A 7,353-nucleotide genomic window follows, 5' to 3' on the forward strand; every position below is an offset into this window, starting at 1 on the left:
AGGAATAAAATTGTAGTTCCGGATTATTGCGATCACTATTAGACCAACTTACTACACGGAGAGAAATCTGCTGCGATTTTTGCTTGTGCAGTCTTTATTAATTTCATAAGTCATTTTTCGATACAATTTTAGCTTAAGACTGGAATAATTTAAATATGAATTCATGTATTTAATGTAATGGAGTGGATCAAACAAAAAACACAATTCACGGGTGTTAATTTTGCATGAATTTCACATAAAAAATGCAAAGGGAACATGCCATAAAAGTATTAGATCCTCTCTTATAAAATTTGCAAGAATGCCATCTGATTTTCAAGTGGAATTTATACAACACAATCTTACCTCCGTATACACACAGAATTTCACACACAAATATTATATGCTGCGTTGATTCCGAGGAACGGCGCACAATCTATGCGCGCTACGGAGTTCGCGTTCCTTATATTCAACGTTCAAGTGATAAAAAAATGTGCTCGTTTATTTTCGTCATCTAAAGTTTATAAAATAACAGTATTATGTATAACTTTAAGAATTTATTTTAAAAAAATTTTTAAGTAAAATTATTTTAAATTTCGCGTTTAAAAACGCATGGTAAAACACGAGCGTGCGCATTGTGCGTTCCGTTCCTCGGAATCAACAGCATACAATGATTGTGTGTGTGAAATGCTGTGTGTATACGGAGGTAAGATTGTGTTGTATAAATTCCACCTGAAAATCAGATGGCATTCTTGCAAATTTTATAAGAAAGGATCTAATACTTTTATGGCATGTTCCGTTTGTAGTTTTTATGTAAAATTCATGCAAAATTAACACCCATGACTTGTGTTTTTTGCTTAGAAACTATTTTTACAATAAATACTTGAATTTATGCTAAAAATGCAAGTGTCGTGTCATGTAATTAAAGTAATTTACTCATCCAAGCAAAAATCGCAGCAGATTTCTCTCCGTGTACGCAACACATATTTTTATCCTTTATTTTCATTTAAAAAATGACATTTTCGATCACGACAAATTATATTCAATACAACAATATACCTACTTATTAGAAATTTTCACCACCAGTTGGCGTTAAGAACATACTTCAGAACTTTATTTTAATATATACATTAAAATCATTAAGCATTAAGATTATTAATATTCTGTTGAATTTATGAAATGTCCGCCATTTTGAATTTCTTAATTTTTTTTTTTTTTTTATTTGCAAAAAAACTTAGCCCACAGTCAAAGACCATCAAAGGGCGCTACAATTGTACTTACAACTATTATAACAATTGTAAAACTAATACAAAACTTAAAAAATGTATTTATAATAACTATTAAGTGGAAAAAAAGGTATATTTAGATAGAATATCAAACTAAAAATGAAACATAAATAGATGAATCTGGTTATCGTGTATTTAAATTAAACCAATTCTTGTTAGTTGAAGAAGAACAAAGAAAACAAAATAAAAACAAGACAAAAAAATAAAAAAATCGTAGAAAAGAAAGAAAATAGGAGTTGTCGCAAATTATTCGTTTGAGAATCTATCAATCTAATCTATTGAAATCAGATTTAAATTCAGCGACCGCAAAAACCCTTAAATACTTCGTTTCATGAAATTTTGTATAAATTTAAAAATTATGTCTATCATCATGGATCCGACATTTTGAATTTTGTAAATCTAACCTCCACTTCGTTATCAGCGACTCCAAAAACCTTTAGATAAGCAATTAAAAAATTGATTGATTGATTGATTAATTGAAATATATTGGCTTTAACCTAGAAATTTTAGATAAGCAAGGTTTCAACAAATTCAATGAAATTTTTAATTGGCCACTTTTGTTCTACAGTACAGAAGAAACCTGAACTCAAAATACTATAATTTTATTAATTTGTAAATATAGTAACAAATTTTTCTTTAATTTAAACAAAATTTATTTCCTAAGAAAAATATTTCTTTGTGTAAACACAATGTATTAAATAATCAATTAATATTCACAACATTGTATATGATGGCTTAATGAATGTTGATAATTCACTCGATTTGTGAGACATATATACTTAAAATACAATTCGTCAGTATGATAATAAGGTATCGCGTGCTTTAATTAACTAATATTTTTAATCACATTTGAGTAATAAATTATTAATCTTGAATCACATATAATATAATTTACATCCCAGAACAAGGTGATATCAATATAAAGACAAAATTAGTTATTCTTAAATCCATAATTGATATTTTGTGTATATTTATGGAATTTATAAGTGACTTTTGAATCTTTTATTCGCAACATTGTAAATATCAGAAGATAACTATAAAAAAAATATTTATTTCTTATAACGAAATATGATTGTAACTTTTACTTATAGGCTACTGAAATAAACAAAATGATTTTGTTTTATCCAATAATTAAATAACTTTTTTAATAATATATACAAACAACATTATACGATTTAAATACGAAAAAACTTTGATTTTAGACTTCTTCCTATACTCTATAGTTAAGTATAGCTTCAGGATGGAGTTCATAGTTGTACAACACGTTTTAAGTTTTAAAATTTTTATTTTATTTTATTTACTATATATTATCATACACAAGTTTATCTTCAACTGATTTATAAAATTATTTAATATTTTGCATTTTTATGATATGAGTGAAAACATCTTACAATACTGATTTAAATAAACCACAAAATTAAGACCGTGACATTAATATTTATTGTTTCAATTAATCTTTACGAGTCATTCATAAAGCTGTTGGAGGCCGTTATAATGAAAGTTGAGGTAGTCTTAATTTTACAGGCTCGTTTAATCAGTTTCTTTAGTATAGTCATATATACTTTCGTACTAAGTATAAGTTTTGCAAATGATTTTTTTTAATAATTTTCAAATTTGTCACTTATAATTCTATATATTATAACGTTAAATTTAATTTATTATTGATTTTTATTTTATATTTAAATTATTTATTATTTTATTTTCAAGACAATCAACGTTATCTACACTTTTTAATTATCCATTTTGCAAAGATGCCAAGTTAATTTATGAAAAATAACTAAACCAAAAAAAATAGTTAAATAACCCGACAAGTAAATTTTATAATTCTAATTAGGAAAAACTAAAACCAGCTCAGAAATTCCATTGTTATTTACATCAACAATAGATTGTAGAGAGGGGGGGATAAGGATAAACACCATTAATTGGACCAAATTTATAACAATAACACTATTTATTAACATTCACTTCAAATTTTAGAAAAAGTTAAATAATGGCAGAATGCCGAAAACGAGATTTATATTTTATTTATTATTAATAAAATTGAGATCGATTCTGAAGGAAGTGACTCCTAATTAATTTATTGGGACTCACCGTCCATTTGACCACGACGATGACGCCTCGTCTCATTTTTATAATTTTAAATTTTAATTATTTTACACAAAAAAGAATAGAACACAATTTGATTCTACGAACACCAAGATGAGAATGAGAGTAAAATGGCTGACGAGTCAAACTCGAAAGCATCGCTATACAGCGGCCTCTCTTCTCGGTGTCATTGAGATCAATTAATATTCAATAATATAATACCCGCTACCGATAATCCATACGTAGATCCCTACACTGTCCGATGTAAATTGATTGATGCGAGAAGTTCATAGGAAATTGCCTGCCAGTATTGATTTGACAGATCGTCAACAAAACAGCAATTTCGTCTTTCTGGTGTTCTTGAATATTCGGGACTCTCATCCAAATATATACATGCGTAAGCTCTTCCCTTGATGACTTCTAATTTCAATGATAGATAGTGATGTCTTCAACGTCTTTGTGACCCGGGGAGAGTTCTTAACGCCTCGCGAGAGTTTTTATAAAAGAACGAAAGGACAAGTCAGTATCGAATTTATTTATTACAAGTCGATTATTAATCTGACGACTTTGGCAAGTTGGTTTGTTAATACGTGAATTTATTATTTAATCAGAATGAAGTGATTATCAAAATAAACCAATTTTTATATTTTTTAACATTTTACAGCCATTATGGCTGGATTCCCACCGTGTTGTCACGCGCCAATGGAAATGTGACTATGTGTACATCTGCGACCATGGTTTCAATAGGACAGGTTTGAAAAGTTCGCTGGCTTTGGCGACCACGTGGTCGCCTTTTCTAACCTAACTTTTTAAAACTGTACATCTGCGACCATGGTTGCAATAGCGACAAGTTAGGAAAGGCGACCACGTGGTCCACTTGTTTATTGCGCCAGAGGATTAAATTTAACACTCCTGATTGGTTCTCGGTGTAGCCAGCCTCTATATTAACATTCAAGTATTTGTAATTTTGTAAAATTTTATTTTCTTAATATCAAAACATATAAAATTAACAAGAAAAAGTAATAAATTAATTGAACTTTATTTTATTTACAAAATATAAAATGCTCGCACAGTTTTGTCTGATAATTTTATATTTATTATTCATATTGTCTCGTAAATTTTATTAATCGATCATACGATTTCGATACTCTTAATCGGATTCATCAGTCTTACTTCTCACGAAGTTCTCTATAAATATCAAATGAAAATGAGTCTATAACTGACATTATCTCAAAAAGAAGAAATGTGAATTTATAATAATTTTTTTAAATCCAAATTTATTTTTTATTTGTAAATTCTTTATGTTATTAATTAATTTTTACAATATTCATATTATTGATCTTTTCACATACTGACATCTATAAATATTTGCTAATTTATCTTCCTCATGAATCATATTTACAATCCCAAGGCAAATATATTTTCTTTTTAAGAAGAATAATAATATATAAGTATAGTGAAGTGAAATATCGAAAGTGAAGAAGGGATAATTTCTATTTTCCGAAAGACTCAATTGCTCAGGAGGAATTTTACAAACTTTTCGCGATCATTGTGTATATACGTTTATTGTAGATATATATATATATATATGCTTGAGGGTTCAGGTGATCGAGTTTTGAACCAACACTTATCGAGTCTTAACGGTCGTGTTAAAGCAGTATCCGGTATCGAGTACTCTACCTGTCAGCGGATTAATTATGACACGTTGAAATCGAGTGTACAGAAATGAAATCTCTCTCACAGGTATATTACTCCTTGTAATGACTGCAAAATTTTCAAGTCATGGGAACAAAAAGCTTTAAATCATCTAATCACTCTCTATTATAAAATGCATTCCCCTATATAGTTTATGCGTACAAAATAATTTAACTTAAAATGATCTCCGAACGATACAAGAAAAATAATTTTTTAGATTAAGTATATCATGTCAACATATTATTGACAATAAATATAAAATAATCAGTGGCATATCTGAATTGTGACATACTTTGCAGTAAATGGTAGCTTTTTTCGATATATGGGGGGAACTAGAAAAATCTCCGATTACATTTAAATCGCTGTCTTTTAAGTTAGATTTAAGATTTAAAAAAAAAATATTTTGTTGTTTTTCTGTGAAGTTGTAGACCAAAAAGAATGTCTGCGTTGATTCTCATGGTTTAAATGAATATGTTTATGCTTCCTGCGTGATCATTTCTAAGTTAGATCGGTCAGTATCAGTCCATTGTTGGTAAGTAATATAAATGTTATTCTGAGTGAGAGCTTCTTCTATTTCAATACCAATTTCATCAAATAAGCTAGGGCAAAAATTGCATTTCTTTAAATAACAATGATTGGTGGGTTTTTTGCAAATCATAGAATTACAAATTTCCCCATAAGTTGATACAGAAATATAATCAAAAATTACTTTTAAACCATACAACATTAATTAAAAATTTTTATGTATCTTACAAATACATACTGTATGAATTACTATCAGCTAAAACACATTGCTTTGGACATAAACTAGCAAATTTACTAAATCCTATTTTTAATTCTGGATAAGATGTTTTAAATGGAATATATTATATGCAATTTTTTAAGAATAAATTTTTTGTATACTCTAGCATATAACAATAAATCCTTATATTATTTTTAAGTTCTCCACAAAATTTTAGCTTAACCTCTATGAAGTATTTTGCGAAAAAACCTACACTAACTTTGTTATATATATAATGTAATATTTTGTTAAAAAATAAATAGTTCAATTTAGAAAATTGTGAAATTGGTGTTTCTTAAATTTAAAAAATATATGTATATATTCGAAGACGGTACAAATTCTCGCGATAAAAAAAGAAACATAGTTTTTTACGCTGATTCAATAGTAATGTTTACTCGAACATTTTAAAGAGTATATATACGCACGTGTAATAAAATAAAGTGTTTGTGTACCTAGGACTTGATTTTTTAAACACTTTTAAGTGAAGACAAAATGGATTATGTGGCATGAAAATTGTTTGAATTCCTCAAGAAGTCAATATATATGCGCAATTTTTAAAGAGCGCGGCACACGCTTCAAATCGGCTTACTGGCCAATTTCAGTCGATAAAATTGAAGGCCGCGACTCTTTCTCACTTTTGACCTATACACGTACGGAGCCGCGCGAGAATATAAACCTAGCAATTTTCACCTGCTCTTTTTGAGTCATAGAAGCTGCAATTTTCATGCTCGCTGAACGACCGCTTTCTACGATGTGATTACTCTTTGCTGCAAACTACTGTTTGTTTAGCGCACTGAAACGTTACTGCGGTATGAGCCGCGCACTTTTATCGGAAACTCCTCCCAGTAAAATACTATATATACTCTCTGTTGGATATTCGATATTTTTTTCATTGGCACCCTTATTTGTCCTGTATACTCTTTTTTTTCTTTTCTCATATATCCATATCTTTGTTTCACTCATTTCTCACCTCTCTTTTACTGTATATATTGTATATACATCAACGCGCGCCTATAAGATGAAATGTTGGCGCTCTTTTCCAATGGAATTGCCGTACTTGCTCGCGCAATTTCGAGTTATGGCATGAAAAATGGCCAAGAGTGTGTATATATATATATATATATATATGTATGCGCTACTGCTATGCCAGTTGCATGCGTTCGAATGCAGGCTTGAGAAAAGACAATATTGGTGCATGACGCATTTTATGGCTTCCGGTCGTAAGAATTTACCTCTGGGAGAATTTTAAATTAGTTGATTCGAGGGAACTTGTGTGCATTTTAAGGTCAAAGACGCGCAATAAATGTAATTTTTGTTTTCAAGTGAAGACCTCGAAAGGTGTTGAAAAATTTTATTGCTGAATGAATTCCAAACTATTATCTATAATATATATATATATATATATACTAGAGGGGCTACGCCCCCCTGCGCGCTTCGCGCGCCAACCCCCCTATTTTTGGCGGGAAATACAGAGAGAGATGAGGGAAGGGGGAAGGACTTACTGCTTTATTAGGTTCTTAAAACAAACAT

This window comes from Leptopilina boulardi, unplaced genomic scaffold (genome assembly GCF_019393585.1).
Source record: "Leptopilina boulardi isolate dan_hultmark-lab unplaced genomic scaffold, ZJU_Lbou_2.1 LbouV2_216, whole genome shotgun sequence".
Lineage (NCBI taxonomy): Eukaryota > Metazoa > Arthropoda > Insecta > Hymenoptera > Figitidae > Leptopilina > Leptopilina boulardi.